Raw genomic sequence first — 24,407 nt, forward strand, 5'->3', positions numbered from 1 at the left:
GGTTATTCAGCAGGCGAGGCTGGCTGCGGGGAGGAAGGGGAGGGAAATGCAACAGCTCCATATTACAAGGTTCCTTAAAGAGCAGCCTGGCAGAGGTTAGTATTCATCCCCGCGGCTGCCCGAGGGACCCCGAGCCGCCCCTGGATGAGACATGGAGGTGGGTGGGTGTGTGGGGGAGAAGGGGCGAGTGGGAGCAGGCAGAAGGGATGAGCAGTGCTGCATGAGAGGGAGACGGGAACTGCTGCACGCTCCTGCCTTTCCCCCTCCACCTTCCTGCAAGTGGGGAAGGGAGACAGCTTGCTAGGTGAGCTATCAGGGGGAGAAAGTGGGACAGGGTGACAATGCTGAAATAAGGATGGTGTGGGCATGGCTCCCCAAGCGTGGTGCCTGTCACGGTGTGGGTTACAGCTTTCTTTTCTTCTCCCCAAGCTGTACATCAGGGAGGGAGAGAGGGTCCCTGTAGCACTGCTTTGCCCAGAGACAGCTAGGCTTTCTGGAGGGATGCTAGTGGTTAGGGAGCTTGTGACAGAGGGGAAAACCTTGAGATTTGGAGGTTTTTATCCCCTGTAAGGAACAGATGCAGCTCCCTGCTTTCCATCCACTGCTTGCTCTCCAAAATCCTTCTCCAGCCCCCTCCATGTTTGTATGTGATGGATGTGAAAGGCACTGCTTGTCTGCTACATTAAGCCATGTGAGGGCAAAGGAATCAGATCAGGGTACAGAATCACAGAATTGTTTGGGTTGGAAAGGACCTTCAAGATCATCTAATTCCAACCCCTCTGCCATGGACAGGGACGCTTCCCAATAAATCAGGTTGCCCAAAGCCCCATCCAGCCTGGCCTTAAACACTTCCAGGGATGGGGAACCCACAGCTCCTCTGGGCAGCCTGTGGCAGTGCGTCACCACCTACCCTCTTTAAGTATAAAGCCATTACTCCTTCTTACTCTTTTATAAAGGGAGTCCCTCCCCAGCTTTCCTGTAGGCCCCATTTAGGTACTGGAAGGCCACTGGAAGGCCTCCCTTGATCCTACTCTTCTCCAGCCTGTCTTCACAGGAGAGGTGCTCCAGCCCTCTGATCATCCTTGTAGCCTCCCCTGGGGCCCACTCCTACAGGTCCATGCCCTTCTTGTGCTGGGGGATTCATGTGAGGTCTCACAAGAGCAGAGCAGAAGGGGACAATCACCTCCTTCAACCTGCTGGCCATGTGTTTTTGATGCAGCCCAAGATATGGCCGTCTTTATGGCCTTCAGGCGTACATTGCTGACTCATGCCAAGCTTCTCATCAACCAACATCCCAGGTCATTCTCCTCAGGCCTACTCTCAATCCACTCTCTGCCCAGCCTGTATGTGAGCTTGGGATTCCCCAGCACAGCTGCAGGGCCTTGCACTTGGCCTTGTTGAACCCCATGAGGTTCACAGAAACCCACCTCTCAGACCTGCCCAAGCCCCTGTGGATGCCCTTCCCTCCTATGTGTTGACCATAACACACAGCTTGGTGTCATCAGCCAACTTGCTGAGGGTGCACTCGATCTTTGTCCATGTCACTGACAAAGATGTTAAATAGAAGCAGATTTTAAATAGATGTTTAACAGTTGTTAAACTGATGTATCTCCGTGTTTCTGCCAGCAGTTCAGGAAGCACCAACCCCCACCCATAGTCTTAGTCTAGACATAGAGGGCATGTTTATCACTCACTTTATCAACAACAAGTGCAACATTGTGCAGAATAGTCTAGGGGTAAGGCAGCCTTCTGAGGACCTGTGGAAAACCAGGTCCAAAATATCTCTTTTGACTAGGATATGAACTGTGACTTCTTCATATCTGTGGAGCTCTGACCTCCACATAGCAAGCTATGCTCTAACTTGCATCTGCTGCAAAAGGTTTTCTGCTTCAGATAACTCACCAAACATCCATTGGACCAGACTGAGATACAGGCTTGGCAGTCTCAAATTTCAGGATATAGACCCCAGGCTATATTTCCCATATCTCACAGGAAAGTTAACGCTATCTCTCTGCTTGTTTCTGTTTAATCGCAAACAAAACATAAGGATCCCAGAAGGAGCAGCAAAGTCTTCTCCCCATCCAGAAGGCCCTCCTCAGATGTTCACCTAGGACACAAGAGCTGAGACCAAGGAAGGATCTAAATTCATATCATCCAGGATGGCAATTCCCTTTCTGAAACCTTGACAGTGCCTGTCTGTGGGACTCAGACCCATAAAGAAATGGTTTCCCTGTCTTATCCTGCCAGGCCTGGATGAGTTTGTGCGAAGGTCTGGTAGAGTGCAGAGGAGACCACTGAGGCTCTGAAATCAGTTACCCAAGAGCTACTAGGTAGGATCCTGTCAATATCTGACAGGGTACCTTCCTCCCCTTAATTTGGGGACTTATTGTGCAGCACAAAACTTCTTCCCTCTTCCTTCCTCATCTCCTTCTCTCTGCAAATGTTTGTGCACACAGCCTGTGCCATTTAGAACAGCTAAAATTATCTCAATTAAATATCTCCACTGCTTTCCTTTGTTCTCTTTTTCTTTCTGGCTTTTTCCTTCCAGGCAGCTGGAACATGTTCTTTAAACACTCTTTAAAAACAGGAAAAATAACACAACAAAACCAAACAGCCAACAGCTAAGCCTCACAGAGCTTCAATTAAGCCCTTTTTAGGAACATAGATGAAAAGGATGATGTGAAAAATATGAATAGAGTCACTACCCTGCTCTTCATCTAACCACTTGGCCCACCAAAGTCATCCCTTTGTGGACAGGTTTAATGAAGCTGAGGGAGAAAAGACTAAAGGTTTGTGCACTGATTTTTGGGGCATGCCTGGTACCATTGAGTCATGATAGTGCTGCTATGCTCCGGGATGTCACCCCAGCCTGTCCACATAATCATCATAACCATATTTGACCCTTGTTATTGACCCATCAGCTTTGTAAATTCCCTGCCAATCTGTTCTGGGAGAGAAAATTCCTTCCTGGCATCAAATTTGGCAGCTGCCTCATCCCTGTGCCTGACAGCGTGAATCACCAGAGTTAAGTAACAAACCCATTTTATACATCAAGATACTATCACTGTCCAAGCAATCATTCTTATACTTTCAATGTGAAGTGGATTACTGTGGATTCTGAATGTACTTTTCTTATTCCCCCTCCTTTGTTCCTTAATTTCTTTCTAATGTCTTCTGGATGCTTTGCAAAACAGAGGAAACTTCAGAAGGGGGTTGGGATGCTAGGCAGACTCAGAGAATATTTCCCAACCCCCAAGAAGTGTTGTTTACTACTAATTTTATGAGTTTCTGGGAAACCTCTCAGGGAATTTCACCAAAGTCTGTTTGGCAAGAAAAAGTGGATTGCTAATGAGGTAGCGTGCCACCTGGTTCATGTATTATTGTCTTACATATATACCTACATACCCCCACACAATTTAATGCACCTGTTATTTTTGCAAGGGATTTCTTGCTGTTGTTTTTCTGCTTTCTTAGCATCCATTTTATTCCTCTGGTCTATTGATGTTTATTAAAAAAGTGATTCCCAAATGCATCAGGTTTATCCTTCTGAAAATGAAGTTTTGATGGGTTGAAATGGCAGTGGGCGATCCATCTTGAAAGAAAGATCTGGGGAAAGCACAGAGTGCTGTGAGTTTGTGGAGGCAGAGAGGGATCTGCAAATGTTATTAAGCCTGCAAAAAGCAACAGGACTCATACACTGAGCACAACTGCAGGATTGCAATATCCAGTAATTGACACAAAGCACATTTAGACTGAACTCACTGAGGCTTGTGTGCCTCAGTACTCAGCTCCAAGAAAATACTCTCAGACCAGGTGTTCCCCTGTCTCATCAGCCTAGGTCTATGCAGGACATAACCAGGGGATGGTTATTGCTTTCTTTTCTGCACAGTATCTGGAGTATTCCAATAAAGCTCAGAAACTTCTGCCCCAAATACCTTCTTCTCCCTGATCAGAAGCAAGAATTGAACACAGGTGAATACAGACTTCTGTATTTCCAAAATTGCCCCACCAGTCTGAGTGAAACGCATCCAAGAACTCTTAGGTCTCTTTCTGTAACAGGGTCTCTAGGGCCAACATTAAAACTCAATTTTCTCAGCAAAGAGAAACCCCAAATCAGGAAGAACTTAAATGCCAGGTCTGGAGATCCTTCTCACAGTGTTTTCCTACCACTGGATAGGTGGGTACTTCACAACAGGGCAGATTGAAAATTTTCTCCCACATCCTGTTCCTTTCTCTTAGGCAGCAACAGGACCACAGCCTGCATTCTTCCACCCAAAACTCATGTTTCAAGTTTGGAGATATTGCACATAATGACATCAGTCCCATTATTCATAGCCTGGATTCTTAAGAGATAAGCCTTAAATGAAAATTTTAAAGAAGGCCTAGTGTTGTCCTCCCCCCAAAGGGTAGGTTAATGATCTCAGCATTTTTTAGATATCAGACTGAGGAGGGGAGAAGAAAAAGGCTATGTGACAGGCATACTTTTGCAGCCAGGCTTCATTAATTCTGTTTTTCAAAGATGTATTTATCTCTTCAGAATAACAACTGACTTATCTCAGGCACCATATTTTAACCCCTTTAGTTTGTCTCCTCACAGCTATTGCAGTAGGTAGCTGTCACCCACAGTCGCCCTTGTGTCATTAGCACATCCTTTCCATAACATATTAAACTGCCATAAGAAAAGAGGTTTGCAAACCTAGTTTGTTGCCTACTGGAGCCTTACATTCTGGAGCTGCTGCTGTTGCATATTTTGTAGAATTTTTTTGAGCAGTCCATTTTTGTTAATGGGCTCACTTGGGGGTCTGTTGAACTGCAGGGAAAAATGGAGACAAGAAACCTTCCTGCTGGGAGACCTTTGCAAACCTCAAGGAGCCTTTTTCAGAAACAGGAGTTCCATGTTCTTAATGAGACCATTTTCAGAAAACTCTGGAAAAATAAAAAGGAGAGAAAAAAAGCGACAGCAAAATAGAGATAATCACTGAAAATTCTTTTCAAGTAAACCAGAAACCTACTCGGTGTAATGAGACAGAAAAAAATCCAAGAAACCTAAAGGAGGAACATGTGCTTTATTTGACACATCAGAGCCAAGTCAATATGTGAAAAGCAATAGCATCTCAACCCTGCCGTTGTCTGTTGCTCCCCTGGTGCAAATAGATGGGTTAAGAATGGAGAAATAGGGCAAAATCTGATCAGTGGCATAGTTTGGTGCCAGGAAATCTGCAGTGAAAACTAAGATTTATGGCAAATCTGACGTGTGGAGCTGGGCAGGAAAGGTCAGCTCTCTATACCTCCATCTGCTTGATGCATTGACCCCCATTAAAAAAGAGTGCACTCAGCAAGGGGCGATGAATCCATGCTGACCCACAAAGGCCAGCTTCCAACCTCCCATCATGGTCAGGCTCAGCAGATCAAGGGATAAGCATTCAATGACATCTTTCTGCCTGGGTGTAATGTGATAACTTTTGAAAGATGCATCTGGTGGATGCCAGATGGATGTTTTAAAAAGCACAGGCAGATCAGCCTTGAGTGATAGAAAGACTGGAAGAATAGAAGGAAGGAAAGTGGAAAGAGAGGGATATCCTGACATCTGTTTGACCTAGCAGAAGTGTCAAATACCTGTGTGGGAGTGGTAGATCACACAGTTGGCTGATAGCTAAAATTGACACCTCCAGCATATCTCTTCTTTGCCCATCATGCCAACAGGGTTTAACAGGTTGATGCTGTCTTGATGTCTTAGGGAGCCCAGGCATGAAGACAGGGAGGTGCCAGAGAAGATGTACAGAAGAACAGCTAGCTCAAAACCCAGTTTCTGACATTTTCCATGAGTTAATGCCTACAGTGGAGTATAATAATAGAAAAAGCACATAGTGTTATACCACCAGATACTCTCCCAGTCTCCAGAGATTTGTGGTTCAGGAACCATGTGAACTAAAACGGGTAGTTTCAAATTCACGTGGACTTTTTTCCCTCAATAATCTTACTTACCCAGTCACTCTTTGAATGACCATATGCTTTGGTGATCTACAAGGTCCTGCAGCAAAGAGTTGCATAGATATCCAGATATTGTGTGAAGAAATTCTTCCTTTTCCTTTGTTCTGAGTTTGTCATTTGATCATTTGAACTGATAAGCCTTAGTTCCTGTATCAGGAGAGACAATAAGCAGTCAACCCCTTCTGACTTATTTCTAAATCCTGCAAGATCCTTCCTTTTTCCATTTCTTTTTCCATTTCTTTTTCTTTTTTTTTTTTTTTTTTCCCAGACTGAATAGTCACAGCTTATAAAGCCATTCCCATTATAGAAGTGACTTTATTGCCCCTTTCATATTGCTAGTCTTTTTTACATCCTTTGTTATATGGGAACACCAAAACAGCAGACAGTAAGATGTGAATGAAACAGGAATTTTTGCAGTGGAAACGAGAACAGGTAAGAGAACACAGAGGGAACCTCTGTCTAAAGCCCAGGGGAGCTCACACTCTACAGACCCAGTGCAAGTGAGACTCAACTGAACTGAGAACATCAGAGGAAACCAAAGGAGAAGTATGAGGCTACCTATCAGGAACTTTCTCGTGTAGGCAGACAGGCTGGAGACATGGATAGAAAAAGGGACAGGTTATTTTTCAATTAGGAGTCCCCAGTGTCTATCTGTCTCTCTTTCATGACAGTGGATAGGATGTCAAAGCAGTTTTCCCAAATCTCTGCATTTGTACACTGCGGCAGTGAGCTAGACTTGTTTGTGGTAGAGGGAAGTGTCCACAGCCCTGGTTCAAAAAAGCAGTGTCAGCTAAAACCAGAGATTTTGACCTGCCCACAAGGCAAGTAAAGCAGTGAGCCCAATTTCACTCTTCCTTCCACATCATTCATTTCCCTTGCAGGACTCCCTACAGAGCTCCAGCCCTTAGGTCTGAAACAAGTCAGAGGGTCAGGCTGAATTTCTTTCTCCTCAATGAGAGAAAGTCTGAGCTTCCAAGTCCTCCCAGTCAGACGTGTTAAACTTGCAGTTCCGCTCTATTTTCTGATAACTTTGCTCCTAGACTTTCAGTTGTGATGTTTCACCATCTGTATGAGCCAACTTCCCAGCAAGTCAGCTTCTAAAATTTCTAATTTAACTGCAATGTAGCACTTCCTTCAGGGCTTGTTCTTTATCAGGTCCTTCACTTCCTCATTTCTCCCAGCACTGCTAGCATTTGCAAAGTGGTAGCACAGCTTATCTTTCTGTAGGAATTTTGTACCCAGCTGATGCCTGATTATTTCCAGTAAGGCAGAGTGGGTTGTCAAATCCCACAGTTCCCATGTTGGGATCATTTCTTCCTGTCTGAGGAAAGCTGGTGAGAAACAGAACTGTTTTGGCTTCTGCAGTCATTTGCCTTTGCAAGGAGAAAGCTGGTGAAGTATAAATGAGACAGCTGAAAGGGCAGAGCTAAGCCGCAGGTGAGCCATGCTTCCACAGTTGCTGACCTGGCAGGTCTCCCTTTCTTAGAGAGAAACCCAAAGGTGGCTCCTTGCCAGCCATTCACCCACAGCCAACAGGGTGTGGATGATTCAGGCTCCTCCAGGGAACGACATCTGAGTCCAGCCTCTGAGAAAACCTGCTTGGAGGAATGTTAACAGTAGAAATGTGGCTGTAAGAACTATTCTTGTTTTGTGCCTTTATCCACCAAAGCCATTCTCATTCAAAGATCTCTGATCATTTTTGAGTTTGGGCCAAAACTGTGTTTCAACAGAGGTTTAAGCATTGGTAATAGATCCCTAAACAGATGCTGTAAGACCAGGTAGAGGTGTTCCTTCCAACTTCTTAAATATGGATCAAAGTGAATGGACTGCAGCTAGTGTCCATCCTGGTGTGCTCACTCTAATGGAGCTTATTTCCATGCCTCTTTCAGAGAAATGAATTACATCTGACAAGGAAGGACATATTTTATGTTCCTAGGTACCTGGTACTTTTTAAGAGTCCCAAGAGCTTTCAAGCCAGGGTTGAATAATATGATAGAAAGTTGAAAGATTCATCTCTTTCATGGTGTATGAAGAAAGTCTACAGTCCTCTGGAGTAGGAACTGTCATACAACTGGGATGCAACTGTCATACAACTGCAGTGTTATTTGTAAAGTATTACAAATAACATTGAATGTCTATATTCAGGCAACCTGAATGTAGTCACTGTGGTGAGATTGTATTTGAGATGAAGGGCAATTTTCCATTGCCTGAAGGTCAATAGGTAGTTAAAACCCCACCCAAGCCCCAAAGGCTTTAGGGGGCTTCCTACTCTGGTGGTCACAACGACCCTGCTTGCTTTATTTATGGTGGCATGGGTTATAAGTAGCATATGGAGAAAGGAGGTTGGGAAAGTAGCAAACCAGGTGAAACAACTTCAATGACAAGAAGAAAGTTGCTGACTAGTTTCTGTGCAGCATTCTCTCAGATCCTAGTAATTTGTAGTTAATAGCTTCTCAGACTGGGGAAGAAAGAAGAGTGGTTTTGAGGCAGCTTATATTTTCTGGTGGAACTAAGTTTCCACTGTTCTCTAATTGCCTCTGAAGCCCTTTTATCCATGCACAACATCCCATGAAATGCCTGGAGAAGTTGGCCTGGAAGATACTGCTAGGGGCACCTCATCAATGTATATAAATATCTGAAGAGAGGGTGCAAAGAAGATGGAGTTATGTTCTTCTCAGACATCTCCAGTAACAGGGCAAGGCTCAAATGTCCACAAAGGCAGTCTTAATGGTATAAATCTGCAAGATAATTACATTGCATCAGGTTTGGCAAATATTCATGCCAGGGCAGAGCTGAAGTAGCTCAGTTGGGAGAGCGTTAGACTGAAGATCTAAAGGTCCCTGGTTCAATCCCGGGCTTCAGCAGCCTTTTTCCAACAGTTTTGGGGTTCTGGGCTCACCAGTACAAAATGGACATGGTGTGGAGGTACTAGGGAGAGTCTAATGAAGTACAACAAAGAAGAGACTGGAATACTCCTGCGGGGAAAGGCTGAAAGTCTTGGGACTATTCAGCCTGGAGAGGAGGAGAAAAGGTATCAAGATAGGGGTGGGGGCAGATACCTGTGGAGTCTCCTCTTTGGAGATCTTCAAGAGCTGTATTGACATGGTCCTGGGCAACCTGCTGTAGATAGCCCTGCTTGAGCAGAAAGGTTGGACCAGATAGCCTCCAGTGGTCCCTTCCAACCTAAATAATTCAGTGAATCAGGAACAGAGTTTTATAATTCAAAGTCTTCAACAGAAAAAAAAATATACATATATATTTATTTATTTATTTGTTTGTTTGTTTGTTGTTCCCTCATCTTTGGGTTGCCTATTCTTTGGATTCCCCTATGTCATGGACTACCCCCTAAAGAGATAGCAAAGTTGACCCAGTGGTTTATGGGTGCATTCAATAAATTGGAGATGTGATATGGAAAAGAAAAACTTATATTATCAGAAAGAGTTAACTTTAGTCTGAATCAGAACTGACTTTGAAGCACAATTTGTCTTTTTCCAGGAGGAAAAGTTCCAGTATGCCTTTTTTTTCATTTTTTATTTTCTCATAAGGAAACAGTTCCAGGTCTCTGAAGAAGCTTTATACCTTTTCCTGAACCTCTTCTTTTCTTACACTAGCCTCTTTGAGATGATAGTATTGACGTGCAAGCACCCTCAAAGAGTTCTATAACTAAGTGACTGTGTTTCAGTTTTGCTCTCTGTTCCTTTCTGACTAATTCCTGATCTGTGGAGACCTTCAGGCAAACTGCAAAGACAAGATCTCAATTGCAAGTTCTCTGAAAAAAAAATGAAACGAGAAGCAATGAACATTTGATTACAGAATTCTCAAAGATCGATTCATCCAATCTCTCTTCCAAAATAGGGCAAAGACCTCTTGTTTCTCCCTTTCATTCTGATGGTGGGCATAACCCTTTCAGACCCTGCAGTGCTCCCAGGAGATGGCTTCCTCCTGAATAATAAGTAGTGAATAATGACTTGTGCATAAGTGAATGACATCACGACCTGCTTAAGCCTGGAAGAGACATCATGGGGCCCTCTGGGCAAATCTCTTTGCCAACAGCCACCACCCACTAGCCGGTAGGGCCAGAGCATGCATTTCCCTCCCGCGTGGCTCAGCAAATCTACCAGCTGCTCACCCAGCACATCCCTCTGCAGACCTGACTCACTCGGGCAGGATCCTCTGGCTCAAGGATACAGCACGTAGAAAATACATTCCCTTTGACCCTTTACTTCTATTTTCTATGCCTGTGCCAGGACTCAGGCAGGTGTGTGTGCACATCTCGGGCACTGTCCTCAGGTTTAAGAATAATTTGCACACTGTGGCTCTATACTGAACTTCTCTGACCTCATTTACTGCACTAGAGAAGTGAAGCCTTGGGCCCTAAGGGCAGAAGCAAATCAGATACCAGACACACTGATCATGAGTCAGAGAGCAATGAGCTGGCACAGGCTTAGTGTTCAAGCAGTCTGGCTAAACAATATTTTGACTTGGTGCTAGACTCCTGGTTTAATATGTGCTAAAAATCTAAATAGGGCCAGTGATTGGACTCAAGCACACATCCACACTGCTTGACTGTGCCACCTTGTGCCCTCCCAAACAACAACCAGATGTGGTTTGGGGAGAACATGGGGCAGGGAAACAAATTTCCAAGAGGAATTTTGGGTATAGTGTATTTATAGTGGGGAGAAGAGGTTTTAGCAATATGACAGAGAAATGTGCCCTACCCGGTGGTCTTAGTGCCATTGAGCTGGAGAGGCCAGTTGTATTTGTAGGCTTTAGCATAAATCCTCCCAAAGAGGACCTGGTGTTTCCCACCACCAGGCAATTCAGAAGGGCCAGCCACACTGCAGACAAAAATTCGGAATAGAGATTTATTATGGATTGCTGAACAGATAAACCACAGCCAGCTAAGCAAATCCCATCAGCTGAAAATGGCCAAGAGGTGGGAGAGATGCTGGGGGAGCTATCACATGCATTTGCCCTCTTCTTCTCCTTAGTATCTGTTTATAGACAAATTTGGAGGATTCGTGGTCGAAGCCATCGCTGTTGCAGTTGTGGAGGTGCTGGTGGCAGCTGGGCTTGCTCACCCTTAACATGGCTGCAGCGCAGTGCAAGGAGGAACCTGCAAACAAACTGCTTCGAATCCTTGGCCACATCTGTGGGAAAGCCAAGGAAAGGCTGCCACTAATGCTGACTATCAGCTCTTGATCTTACACACTGCAGGACGTAAAGAAATCCCTGGGGACCACAGTGCAGTGCTATCAGAAATGATCAGATCTGCTTATCTGTTGCTGCTTCTCCCACCTTCTCCTTCCCATGCCATCTCCTTTCCTCCTTGAAACAGCTCGGGCTCAAGCCTCAGTGCTGAAAGTTTCCGAGTTTCTCTGCCTTTGGCTCAAAGAAGGGTTAAAGCAAAGCAACCCCGTGCTGGATGGTGCTTGCTCACTGGGAGGCGAGATGCGGGATGAATAAGGGGAAGGTGCAGGATGATTAAGGGCAGTGGGCGGCAGGCAGCGCGGGGGCGGCTGACCCGCCAGCGCCTTCGCCCAGCCCACACACACTGATCCATCAGCTCTCATCGGACCCCAAAACCATCTCCTCCTGAGCCCCCGTGCATCGCTGCTCCCTTTCCAAGCTCCTCCCTCCCCACAAATGCTCACAGCTCTGCCAGCTCCCTTCAGCTCTGATTTTCTGCTTTTTCTAACTGTTTCCCTGTCTTTTTCTCAATTCCTTCAGTCTTGACATGCTGCTGCTGCCCATCTCCCCTGTCCTCATGATACAACTCTCTCCATCTTTCCTGCCACAAGTGCTGGCACGGATTAATTGGCACGCACCCACTCCGACTGCACAGCACCGGTGTTACATCTCGGTGCCGCTGAGATGCTGGGGCTCTGCAGTGAAAGATCAGCTCAACAGGAATCCTCAGCAGGAGCTTAAGACTCTTTTGTCTAGGAAAGAGAAAAAAAAAAAAAAGAAAAAGGAAAAAAAAAAAAAGGAAAAAGAAAAGAAAATCTCTATAAAGCCACTATAGGAGCATGATTGGCTCTGGGTCTGTTAGTAGGTCTGGGAAATTTCCCACTGAAAATACTGAATGCAAATCACCCAAGGGGTTACTACGTCTGCAGTTGTGTTTTATGGGGTCAGACAGAAGACCCCAGCCCTCCGTTTTGCAGTCTCTGTGAAACACTGCTGCAGTGTCAATGAAGCTGCCTGAGGAGAAGGTCATGTGGAGTGGCATGCATCTTCCCATCATCACTTTCCCTATTTTGCTATCTTTGTGATAATTTGCATTTCCATGAAATGTTTCTGCAATTGCTTCCTTCTTACATTCTCCCAGGACCTACTGTAATATTTGGACTGCTCATCTGCTTTGTCTCTTTCTTCGCCAACGGCTAACCTGAGAAGGCAATTATTTTATTGATGCCTCAGTTTCACCCATCAAAAATTGGGTCAAAATTATGCAGTCAGCCTGGAAAATGCTCTTTCTGACAGGGAGAGTTAGCCATGACAGAGACAGGGGCAGAAAGAACACATGAGACAATAAAAGACATTCCCAGCCCTGAAGATTAATTTCCTAAATTACATGGCAGCTACAAGATGAGGAAAAGAAAGGATTATTATTTGCATGCCATGGGAGCAATAATGCTATGATTACTACTCCAGGCATAAAGACGTTAAGGCTCAGTTTGTGCTGCAGTGCAGAGATCTCAGAGGTGTAGCAGCACTGTGCCATGAGCAGGCAGCTTGTGTGAGGCCCTGAAGGAATCACACACTCTGCTTGTTGTAGAGTCCGGATTATGATGAAGACCACCTAAGTTCACATTAAAAGATGCTTCCTGCTGCCCTAGATGTGATGGGTGCACAGGAGCTGCCATCCAGACCATCTGATGGAAAATTAAGTGTGTGCATGTTCAGTCCTGCCCCTTCCCAACCCATCTTAGTCTTCCAATTTGGGCTCTAACATCTCAGCAAGTTGCCTCAGAAGCACTAACTCTCCTGATCGACTTTAAAGGGCATCTTAAGGTAACCTAAAATTTTATTGCATTAAATGCCTAAAGCTGAAGTCTGCCCCAAGGAGCCTTGGGAAGTGATCCAGGGCCTGGGACCCAACATTTCACCACCCGTAGGGGATGGTCCATAGGGGTCCAGCTGCTCCTATGAGCTCAACTGAGCAGCCAATTTTCCAAACTCTGAATATTGAGCTCCTCTGAAATCCAGCCCTGCTTTTCTTTTTAGCAGGAAGTCCTTGGGTTTTGAAAAGCACAGGGCCCCAGTTCACCTACTAAATTTGATGTAGGGCATGACTTACCCAGCATTGTTTTTTGGTGGCAGATATGAGGATCTGGTAGTTTGTCCATTCAGGTCATCGAGCAAGGGTCCTCGAAAATTTTGGGTTACGATTGTTTCTCTCTGTCTAAGGAACATCCCCAAAAGTCATATAGTCGTGCATCAGCTAAAATTAAGACAAAACAAAACAAAAGTAAAACTAAACAAAATAAAACAAAAATTAAAAAAAAAAAAAGTATCCTCTTTCACACACAGTAGTGGCCCAGTTTGAATACCCAGTGCTAAAAATGGAGAATAACTGAACACTTTTTGGACCCAGCTCAATTCTTCAGAAGTACTAAAGTACATAGGCAGTTAAAACTTTCAAAGGGTTTTAGCTTTAGTGTCTATGGCTGATTAATTAATTGTAGTTTAGATTGTTATTTGGTCTGTTAAGTGTTTGGGCTGTTAACTTTTGGGGCAATGGGCTATCCTTTATTTTCAGTTTGAATGGCAAAGTCTAATTTTATTTGTGACTGCAGGGTGCTAGTGGAGGAAAAGGAAAGAACATCAAGCACCGCTCATTGTAAGTGGAAGTAGGCTATTTAAATATGCAAATTGTGTTCAAAAACGCCCAGAGAAAGAGGGCTGTGGAGCTCCTGCTGTCGCTTCTGAGATACGTAGGTTTTCATTTCCCTGCCCGGGGTGGGATTCAGAGGCTGTGGCAAGGGCAAATGGTCTTCTGCCAGCCTTTGGGAGCACATGGAAGGTGCCAGACTGGGGAAAGTTGGGTAGTCCATGCAGAAAGGTGGGTGGATTGCAGCTTGGTTCCCAACAAGCATCTGCAGCACAGAAAACATCCTTGGCAAAGCTCTAAAGCAGTTAATGTAAAAAGAAAGAGAATCCATTTCAGAAATGATTTCAATTACTAGATTTTAGGGCTTTAAACTGCACTTAGATCACCTTCTTCAGCTACACGTATTATGACACAAACATTGGAAAATGCTTTTTTCGCTTCTGTCTGCAGAAACTCAGCTATGTCCTATAATCCCTCATTATAAGCAATTGGAAATGTCTAGAAGAAAGCTTGCCTTGCCAAGTTTTCTCATGGGAAAAAAAAATAAAAAAGGAACACCACAAGTTCCAGGCAAGCAGAAAACTGATAAAATAAGAAAAGAACACATGGTAGAAACAAATGCAGAAATGTCTCCCTAATGAGCAAATTCACCAGCTGCGGTCAGAAGACGATGGACAGGTTTATGCCCTAGGGATGTTGGTGAAGTCAATGTCAGGCTCAGGTTCCCGTTCCTTTCACCCTGACACGGGGAAACTCCTCGAGTCATTTTGAGTCAGTGTCTCTGCCTCCGATATTTTCCTGCCAGCCTGGTTACGTGGGTGATTCTCTGCTCTAGTTTTCAAGCAGAAGTTCTCACAAATTGACGGAGGAGGCTTCGGCACCTCCGCAGGAGGAGCAAGAGCGAGCAAGAGAGAGAAGTATATGGAGGAGGAGGAGACATGAAATGGGCTTTTGAAAACCATAAAATTAGCATAGAAAACGGCGGCAGCTTTTCTTAACTTGGACCGAGTGAGAGGCAGTACAGTTGCCTGCTGATTTTGAAGCCACCCCATTAAAGATCCTGATGGGTGGCCACAGATGTACTGGATTGTCTGCTGCTCGAGGGAAGCTAGCTTTGCAGCTACAGTGACAACCTGAAAGCTTGCAAAAGCAGAGTTCAGGCTTTACTGTGGCTGTTAGTTTGCCATACAAGTTCCCTAGTGTTAGAGGCATTAAATATATATATACACATATGCAAATAACTCCAGGACTAGAAGGCTTGCAAAGCCACTGGGGATGCTTTTTTTTTTTTTTTTTTTTTTTAGCCCAAAGATTTTCAGGAATTTAGGTCCCAGATCATCACCTGTAGCTTTAAACATTTAATTGAAGTTTCTGAGTTAACAGCTCCTTTTTTTTTTTTTTTCACCAGCTTCTCAGGGAAAGTCAGGAGAGAGAAATCAGCTCCATTGTTCAGTGCTTCCCCAGGGAAACACCTGTTAGCTCAGGGTTTGGTATCTGCTTTCCTCACTAAATATATTGGCACTTCTCGGCTACCTAGTGCTTCTGAAGTAAACGGTAAGTACCTGCACATAACCTCAACCCCACCATGTGCTCAAGGAGCACAAATTGCTTTAGATTTTTCTCAGACTGCAGTTCATAGCCAGACATCTCTTGCATCTCAGCTTGTGCATCTGGGTAAACTCTGAATTTTTCCCCATGGGTGGGAATCACCCATGACTTCCCCAGGTGGGTTGAACACACTGGGAGAGACTGGGTATAAACAACGCAAACAAGTGAGACAAAAGCTGTCAAAAGAAAGAGGCAAAACACCACAAATATCTCAACACCTGCAAGTATTCCCGTAGCCATCTGCAGCGTTAATTCTCCAGCAGTGCTGGGGGATTTATCCCACTCCAGGGCTGGTGGCTGTCTCAATAGTTACAAAATGGTCTCACACACTGTAACCAAGTCAAGCAGTGCTTGCAAATGGGACAGGAAAATTTCCTCAGGAATACACTATAAATTAATGTCAGAGGTAAACTTTATGGATATTTGCATCATCTGGATGAGGATGCTAAAACACCCTTTGCCATCCCCACATCCCTTCCTTTATACTCCCAAATCAGGTTGAGTTCAGAAAACCTCCTTCTTGAAACACAACCATGGTATTTCGCAGGATCCCCTGTCCTCTTCCCACCTCTTCTGGGGGCTGCTTGCTTTCCCCTCCAGGTGAACTTTCCCTTGGGCTGGCTGCCTCTTGCAGGTGGGTGTATGCAGCCTGGAGCTGGCAGGCCAGCCGAGCCGAGCAGGTGGGTGGCACAGACAGCGAGCATGTCAGTGCTCTGGAAATGTGTTACTAGTTGTTCCTATTCTCTGCCGGAGGGTTTCTGCTCTCCCTCCCAGGGACCACGATTTCCCTCCTGTGTTCACCCCCTGCCATGTCAGCCACCTTTGGTTAGCGTGTTTTATTGGTGTGAGGGACAGGAGAAAAAGAGTTGGGAAGAGATTGGAGGAGAGTTCAAAGTAGTATATAAAGAAAGCTGAAAAAAAAAATAGATTAAAGGTCTCTCTCCCTCTCTGCCATGTCTTTTCAGGAAAATGTTGGCTTTTCATGAAACGCACTGCAGGCTGGTCTGAGAGCAGATGAGATGAATGCACAGCAAAGTGTCCAGTGAGCCTACACACGACTGGGACTCAGGTGGATGTGGGTCACTGTATGAATACAGGAGAGGCAGAAAAGGACTTTGAATCAATTCAGCTTGCTGGAGACTGGTCTGGAGGGACCTCTGGCACTGTGTTATCCCTGCATTGTGTGATGGTCCTTTCTCCTGCCAAAGTGAGCAAGGGCAGTGGAGATATCTGTGAATGGTAACAGACTTCATCAGTCAATGGTAGAAAAGTAAATAGTCAAAAAAAAAAAAAAAAAGGCATTTCAATTGCTGTATTATTAATAATAATAATAACAATATATATACATATTTTGGACAGATCTATCAGAGCTTTTAAATATAGCAATATTAAGGTAACTGGCAGCTGAAGAAGTCCCAACACCTCTGGTTTGTTGAGCTCAGATAACTGAAGCTCCACAGCTGTCTGTATCAGAGATTTTTGCAAACTACTCTCTCATGACAAGACAGGGTTTGATGGACTATGGCCTTACCCAGTCCGGCCATCCTACTCTTCTGGTGACCCAGCTGAAGTTGTCTCTTGAGACATGATGCAGGGTCAAAGTTACCTCTGTTGATGTCCTGTTATCAGAAAGAGAGTTGGAATGAATGGCAAACAAAACTGCAAAAAGAGCTTGTTCCTTAGTGAATGACACAACCACGGTGGGAGCAATTGCTGATTCATATTTTGCCCTTCCAAGAAATAACTAGCTGGAGAAGAGGGCAAGGTCAGAATGTTTTCTTCCGTATTCTATGTGTTCACCAGACCTGACTCCCTCCTGACATCCAGTTTCAGCCAGAGTTATACCTGTTCTGGGGGACTGGAGATCCCTTGATGCAACTGACATTTCCATCCAATGTCTCTGCCATGCTCATAGGCTGATACCAGTTATCTTCTGATTAAGGCCAAATATTATGGCTAATAAGACTGCATGTTGGTCCACATCCTCTGTGCCTCCTGTTGTTCCCCAGATCCTTCAGCTCTGGCAGGGAGGGAAAGGTTGGTGATATAACAGGCTTAGCATTGCTTATCTCATCACGTTAACCAAGAAACTCTCCCTCACATTCTTCACATGACATTAATTAGTGTATGGAAGCTGGTACTGCTGGGTGTGATGAAGGCAAGCAAATTGAGCTCAAGAAAAATTTTGGGACACATCTTCCAAAGCAAAAAGGAAATAAAACACATTCAAAAGTAGGCTAAAACCAAGATGTTTCTCTGGTTTGAGAAGCTTATATAATATCTCAGCTTTGGTTAAAAAATAAAATAGAATTGCTCAGGAGAAGGAGGATGAAGAGAAAGTGTTGATTCATTATGCTTTCTTCATTTACTTTGTTACATCTGAGAAGGCAGAAATCTCAGATTTTACAGCCAAGCCATATCATTAACCACTTTAGCTCCATTCTTCTCATGCTACCTGCTAGCCTGACCCTATATTCTCCATCCTTGGTGTTTATTTCCTTCAGATACACATAAAAAGTAACAAATCTCTCCTAGACTTTGCCTTCATAATGACCCAAGTTTTTCTGTGCTCCATTTATATGATGTCTTATTTTTCCAGATGTATCCCAAAGTCCTTCTCAGTCATTTAAAATGGTCTTTATCAAAGATGACCCCTGGCTTCTCTACTGCCTTACGTCACCTCCACTCTGTGATCCTCATTCCTACTCTGTTTCCGCTTTATTTACCTCATCTTGTTCTCTGTTCTGAGATGAGCTGTCCTTGTTTTCTTCCCTATCCATCCCTCCTCCTTGTTTCTGTTAAAGTTTGAAGCAAATTCACCTGAAAGTCATAGGAATTCCTAAGAAACCATCTCCTGAGCACAGCTCAATGACGCTGATGCCAGCATTATGAAGACTGTGTTTTCCTGGATAGCATGACTGTTCACAGCTCTTGCAAATAAAAGGAATTAGAGGGAAAAAAAAAAAAAAAAAGGACTTGAGGTGTGTGAGTAATACAACATCATCCATGGGGACGCGTGCTGGGATAATACACAAAAACAAGTTGAAAACATGAAGTATTTTCACCTGCAAGTTAACTCTCACTACACCTGAGGAAGGTAATGGAAGGCAGGATTCAGAGCTACAGCGAGAGAAACTGAGGCATGGCGATGTGATTTGCACAGATCATTCAGTTAGTTTGCTGGAAATCTTAAGATCAGGTTGTTTTTGTTTTGGAGTGAATTATAGCTGTCAGAGTTATGAAAGAAAGCTTAATTTAATTACACAATAAGAAGACAAGGCTATGAACTCCATCAGTTACCAGGTAAAGAACCAAGAGCATTTGGATGGACCACCGTGTTTACGCCTGTCTATGATGCTCCCACTTGGCTCTTCACCTCACTGCATGTGTCCTCATTAACAGCCAACAGCCTAATGAAGTCTCTTCTCCTTGCAGCCAAACATGACTTAATAGAGGCTCTACCTCTTCCACAAGCTTCCCTTGAGCCTGCTCCAGGGCCACCAACCAAGGCTGAACACAGAGAACACCCCGCTACCCAAAGACATCGCGGCAAAGTGCTCTCCGTTGGCACGGAGGTGGTATCCGCTTCTGCTGACTTTCCCACCTCCAACGAAGGCTGTAGCTCCGCGAGGGGAACAAACACACCATAGAAGGGAAGCGAGCTGTGCCAAGCGCTGCAGAAATGGGACACAGATGGTGTCTTAAATGAGAACGGAAGTTTATTTGGGGGCTCTACGCGTGACGTAGCGTTGCAGCTCTCGCAACAGATGACAGACACCAGGATTTCAGAGCTGGTGGCGAGATAATTTTGAAACACTCACTGTCCACAGAGCTATTAGCTTGTCGAAAATAAATTTTTAAAAATAAAAATAAAAAATTAGAACCCAATAAATGTTTCTTTAAGGATATGAATGTGTAAACCTGCTCTCATTTATATTTACGTCCATTTTTCTAATATCCCAATAATAATCACAGCTGTTGTTGCCTGGTTAGTCAGCCCGTATGGCTGTGCCGATTGGCCAGGTGGCCATTGCTAATGGCAATATTTGAAGATGACAATCCCTGCTGTTTACCTAAACTTCTTTCTTTCTCTACCCACAGAATCGTAACGTAGTTGAGGTTGGAAGGTCTCTGGAAGTCTCCTGGTCCAAACAACCTGCTTCAGAAGGGCTGCCTAGGACTGATTGCCTGGGGCTTTTCCAGATGGCTTTTCAAGATCTCCAAGGATGGATATCACAGCCTCTGGGCAACCAACCCCAAGTCCCTCAGCCTCTCCTTATATGAGGGATACTTCTGTTCCTTAATCATCTCCCCTTTGCTGGAAGTTCTCCAGTAGCTCCATTTCTCTCTTGTATTGGTCAGCCCAGAACCAAAACCCCCAAAACTGCTGAAAAAGGCTGCTGAAGCCCGGGATTGAACCAGGGACCTTTAGATCTTCAGTCTAACGCTCTCCCAGCTGAGCTACTTCAGCTCTGCCCTGGCATGAATATTCGCCAAACCTGATGCAATGTAATCATCCTGGAGACCTTTCCAGACAAACCTTGTTGGCATTAGCTCATGAGTCAAACAAGTCATTTCAGGGAACAGAATGCAGACAGGCTGGGCTCAAAAACAATGGTCCAACCATCTGCATCAACACAGGGCCCTCACTGTAAGACACCTCTCTATATATAGAGGCTCTGTGTGTGAGCCTTCAATAACAGCATGTCTCTGGGGGTTGTATGGAAGAGGAGCATGGAAGCAAACCTTCCATTCCTGTAGGGCTGAAAGGGGAGTACATTTACCTTCATGTTACAGAAGGGATCTGTCACTCACAAATCATTGCAAGGAAAATGAGGAGATGGAGCTAGGTCTCTATAAATGCAAAACTACTGATGGGGCAGCTGAATGACAAGGGTGATGGAGGATGAAGAGGAAAGACAAATTAATAGTAAGAAAAGCTCAACAAATGACTGTGAATGGGAACAGAATAAAAGGAACTATCAAATACAGACCATTTGTTCCGTGTTTCTTGTTTTGAACAGAACCTGTTGTTTCCTTCCTCAAATACTAATTCTTTGTCACTCTGTTTAAGGTTAGACTTAGATGTCAGTTATGCTGGTTAATTTAATTCTCTTCTGTAGAGTTAGACTTATCTGCAGTGCCACCTCTGCCCTATGGACCACAACACATTCTGCTAATTAGAGAAAAAGAGAAAAATAAAAGAAAAAAGAAAAAAGAAAAAAAAAAAGAAAAAGGAAAAGGAAAATAGAAAAGAGAAAGAATTAAAAAGGGAAAGGGAAAGGAGAAAAGGAGAAAAGGAGAAAAGGAGAAAAGGAGAAAAAAGTAAAATTAAAAAAAAAAAAAAAAAGGAAGAAGAAGAAGAAAAGGAAAAGGAGAAAGGGAAAAGGTGAAAGAAGAAAGAGGAAAAGGGAAAAAAAAAAAAAAAAAAGACTTCCATAAACCCAAGGCTGTATGTTCAGAGCAGGTCTGTGTGTTTTTATCTTCAGAAGGTGCTTACAGGAGCAGTTCCTTCAGCACAGTGAATAGGGATTGCACAAATACAGTTTGGAACAGCCTGCAGGAATGGAATCACAGAATCACAGAATCACACAATTTCTGGGTTGGAAGAGACCTCAAGATCATCGAATCCAACCTCTAACCTAACACAAATAGTCCCCACTAAACCATATCCCTAAGCTCTATTCTCTTTCTAGAATATTTTTCCTCATTTGCATGCTGGAGGCAGAAAGAAAAAGGATTGCAGAGCCAGCTGATTTGTTAGATGACTATCGTGGAGTCTATCACAACAGTTTACTTGTGTACAAAGCTTTGCTGCGGAAAGGACACTAATGTCTGCAGCGTGGAGCTGCTCTAGGTCTATTTATTTTATAAAGGCTCAGTCTATTTTGAAACACTGGTGCTTCTGATTCTGCTGGAGGAGGCCTTGAGCACGGTTTTGTTCTTCCCTGAAGAGCTGTGAGCTATTTAGCATTACCAGTACTCATGACCAGCTTTACAAAATTCCTAGAAGGCCAGATGGGGACATCAGACTGACAGGTAACAACAACTACATAGAAGGCTCGTTTTGCTGAACCTGGAAGGACTTTTTCTGCAAGCCCTGGAAGTCTGAAAAAGGTTCCTGGGGTAGGATTTATTTCACCTGACTTCTCAGAGGTCAAAAGGCAAATCTCCCACTCAACAATCACTAAATAGAGCTAATAGAAATAGGAAACACTGGTGGTGAGTTCCCAAAATGAATTTCCCTTCAAAACCAAACAAAATCAAACCAGACCAAACCAGACTAAATTTCTGTATCTTAACTCCAGAGGACTCTATATGACACCTCAGTTGGTGTCAACATATGTCCACAAAATGAGTTTCCCCTCTCTAGCAGAGATTTATGCATGCATCAAGAACAAATCTGGGGGGAGATACAACTCAGTTCCCTGCAGCCATACCAGAAATGATATTTCCAAGTGACAATGCAAAGGGGTATTTCCACCACTGAGTTCTGCCAAAGCATGGACTTTGCCTGCAAATAACACATGCACATACTGTATGCTACACTGTGTTGTATGAGGTCACAGGGTGGGTGATGGTGTCACCACATGAACATTTATTTTTGCTCTCCACCAACAGCTGGAAAGCTGCAGGCTGCACAAGCTGTACTGGAAAATAGTGTGTGGCTCAGGGAAAAGCTCTGCTGCTGATGCACAGTTTTAATGAAGATATAAAACTCTTTTACCTAAAGAAACCAGGTTATGGAATCACTCCACGGGGTTTTCCATAAGCAGGGTTATCCCCATGGTAAAGATGGTCTGGTTCCTTTCAAAAGCTTATCTACAAATTTAATTAGAACTGACAGCCCATGTCAGTCTGGAGTCTGCACAAATCACAGCCTAGCCTTCATTCTGTTCTCGACTATTCCTGAACTTCTGTGCTCTGTGCACAGGGATTTGGATATATCTAGAATGAAGAAGACAGAGCAACGGAAACTTCTCAAGGCCAGTGGTGCCACCTAATGGGAAAATTCCCAAGGAATCAATTTTTCGGAAGTTAAGTCCTTAATTGGAGTGTTGCTAGGTGACGTAGAGATGGAGATCAGCGGCTCTGATGCAAGTCTCCCTTTTCTGCTGCTTTACGACCATCCACCCGTCAGTCTATTCCCTATTCCCCAGAATCTGAGCCTCACACGTGAGACAGCCCTGAAAAATTAATTCCATTTCCTGCTCAGTTCCACTCTTAGCAATTCCTGAAGCTTCTGAAGTATTTTTGACCTCAGTGGTGCTCAGGGACTGACTGGAGAGGAAATAATCCCAGATTTTTATGGTCATAAAAGTGAATAAATAAATAAACCATAAAATAAATAAGAGAATGAGGGGCTGATCAGATAGGAATCAGGACCCTGTGGGCTGCTGTAGGTGTTCTCCTTAGCTACCCCCTTTGCAAACAAGAGGTGAGATAAGCTCTCTGCATTGCAACCTCCATGCACTGTTACAGCTCTGGCTCGGCAAAACAAATGATAAAGTCTCAAAAGCAGTGCCTGACAAAAGTTACCACATGGCAACCCCCTGCAGCCTCTTTGCATCATAAATAATCACCAGAGTGGGCAAGAATGAGCCATGAAGCCTGTCCCGGGCTCGGGGGATTATTTCACTCCAACTGCGTTGCCTTCCCAGCACCTACACTTATTTCCTCCTGACAATCCTGCTTGCCACAGCACCCCTGCCGCCATCAGTTTGCAGGAGTGTGTCACAGCAGTTAGAGCAGGGTCTTGGTCTTTCTCAGATCTCATCTCCGCTCTGCCATCGATGAATCATGTGTTCTAAGCTGCCTCAGTCAGCTGCTCTTTTATTTCACTTTCTTTGAGGTTGAAAAGTTATTTCCAAAGTATCTTTCTCATTTCTTCCTGGGATGACGATGTTTGAAAGGTGCTGGCAGTTTTTATATGTATCCAACAAGCAAACAAGAACAAAACAAAGAAAATTATATAAAAATGAATTAACTACTGTTCTTAGGATGAAGGTTTAAGTTACGTTATGGGGTGGGTCAGTACCCACTTTCAGTGCCTCGCTGAGCTTGAACACCATCATCACAGGTAAGATGGCAGCTCATGAAACCTCTGTGTAATTTCATATCTGAGGAAGGAATTAACATTTAGAGCAAAGGGGAGAAACCGGTAGTTAAGCAGGCTCGAATCATTAATTCTAGCTGGGAGCTAGGCTGGTAGTGATGACTCTGCAGCTGTGGCTGCTGTTGCTCGAAGCCTCAAACACTGCCTGTAAGACCTGGCTTGGTAAAAGTAATTGTCCTCAGAGCTGAGGTGATTCTCAGTGACTTTCGCTTACGAACCCCTTGAGTTGAGCCCAAGTGGTGCAGCAACCAAAAGGGGGTTCATCTGTAGGAGCGCTGTGGTTGGGAAGTCTGTGGTTCAAGGCGTGATGCTTGGAGCATCCCATGAGCTGGTCCACAAAGGGCTGAGCCTCAGTGAGCAGTGAGAGAATGGCCACAGGTTGTGCAAGAGCTGTGGAAAGCTTGGTCCAGGTCCCACTTCAACTTGCTGGACTCTATTTTCCTTAATGCTTCACGGTGTAGTGACTCCATGGGTATTCGAACCCATAAAACCAACCCTACCTGAGACACAGTGACCTGAGGGATGGAAGGGAGTGAAGGATAAGTATCCAGAGAGCACCAAGCTTTAGCTGTCACACAGCCTGGAGCCAGGGCTCAGCTTTCTGAGTACTCTCCTCTGGCTCTTTCCTCTAGCCTGGGAGCCACATGGTTCTGGGGAGGAAGAAATGAGCTCCCTCTATCTCACCCTTACCTCTAAGCAGACCCTACTGCATCAGCTGGCTTGGGTGAAGAGGATATGTGGTGCCATGGATGGTCTTCTGCAAACCAGAGCAAGCACACACTGGGAGCTGGTATATTTATCAGACTCTGGGATCATTAGCTGGAGTCTGAAATGAAAAACTTGTATGCTTGTATC

At 44.4% G+C, this 24,407-nt stretch overlaps 1 long non-coding RNA gene and 2 other non-coding genes across 3 annotated transcripts; 2 read left to right on the forward strand and 1 right to left on the reverse strand.

The window, feature by feature from the left end:
- Positions 1 to 20,497, forward strand: LOC137851547 (uncharacterized). Its single transcript, XR_011093278.1, has 3 exons — positions 1 to 95; positions 16,402 to 16,505; positions 19,538 to 20,497. It is a non-coding gene; the product is annotated as an uncharacterized lncRNA (long non-coding RNA).
- TRNAF-GAA (transfer RNA phenylalanine (anticodon GAA)) lies at positions 8,783 to 8,855 on the forward strand. The gene has a single exon. It is a non-coding gene; the product is annotated as a tRNA-Phe (tRNA).
- On the reverse strand, positions 19,835 to 19,907 carry TRNAF-GAA (transfer RNA phenylalanine (anticodon GAA)). The gene has a single exon. It is a non-coding gene; the product is annotated as a tRNA-Phe (tRNA).
- Positions 20,498 to 24,407: the final 3,910 nt, after the last annotated feature.

This window comes from Anas acuta, chromosome 2, assembly GCF_963932015.1.
Source record: "Anas acuta chromosome 2, bAnaAcu1.1, whole genome shotgun sequence".
Lineage (NCBI taxonomy): Eukaryota > Metazoa > Chordata > Aves > Anseriformes > Anatidae > Anas > Anas acuta.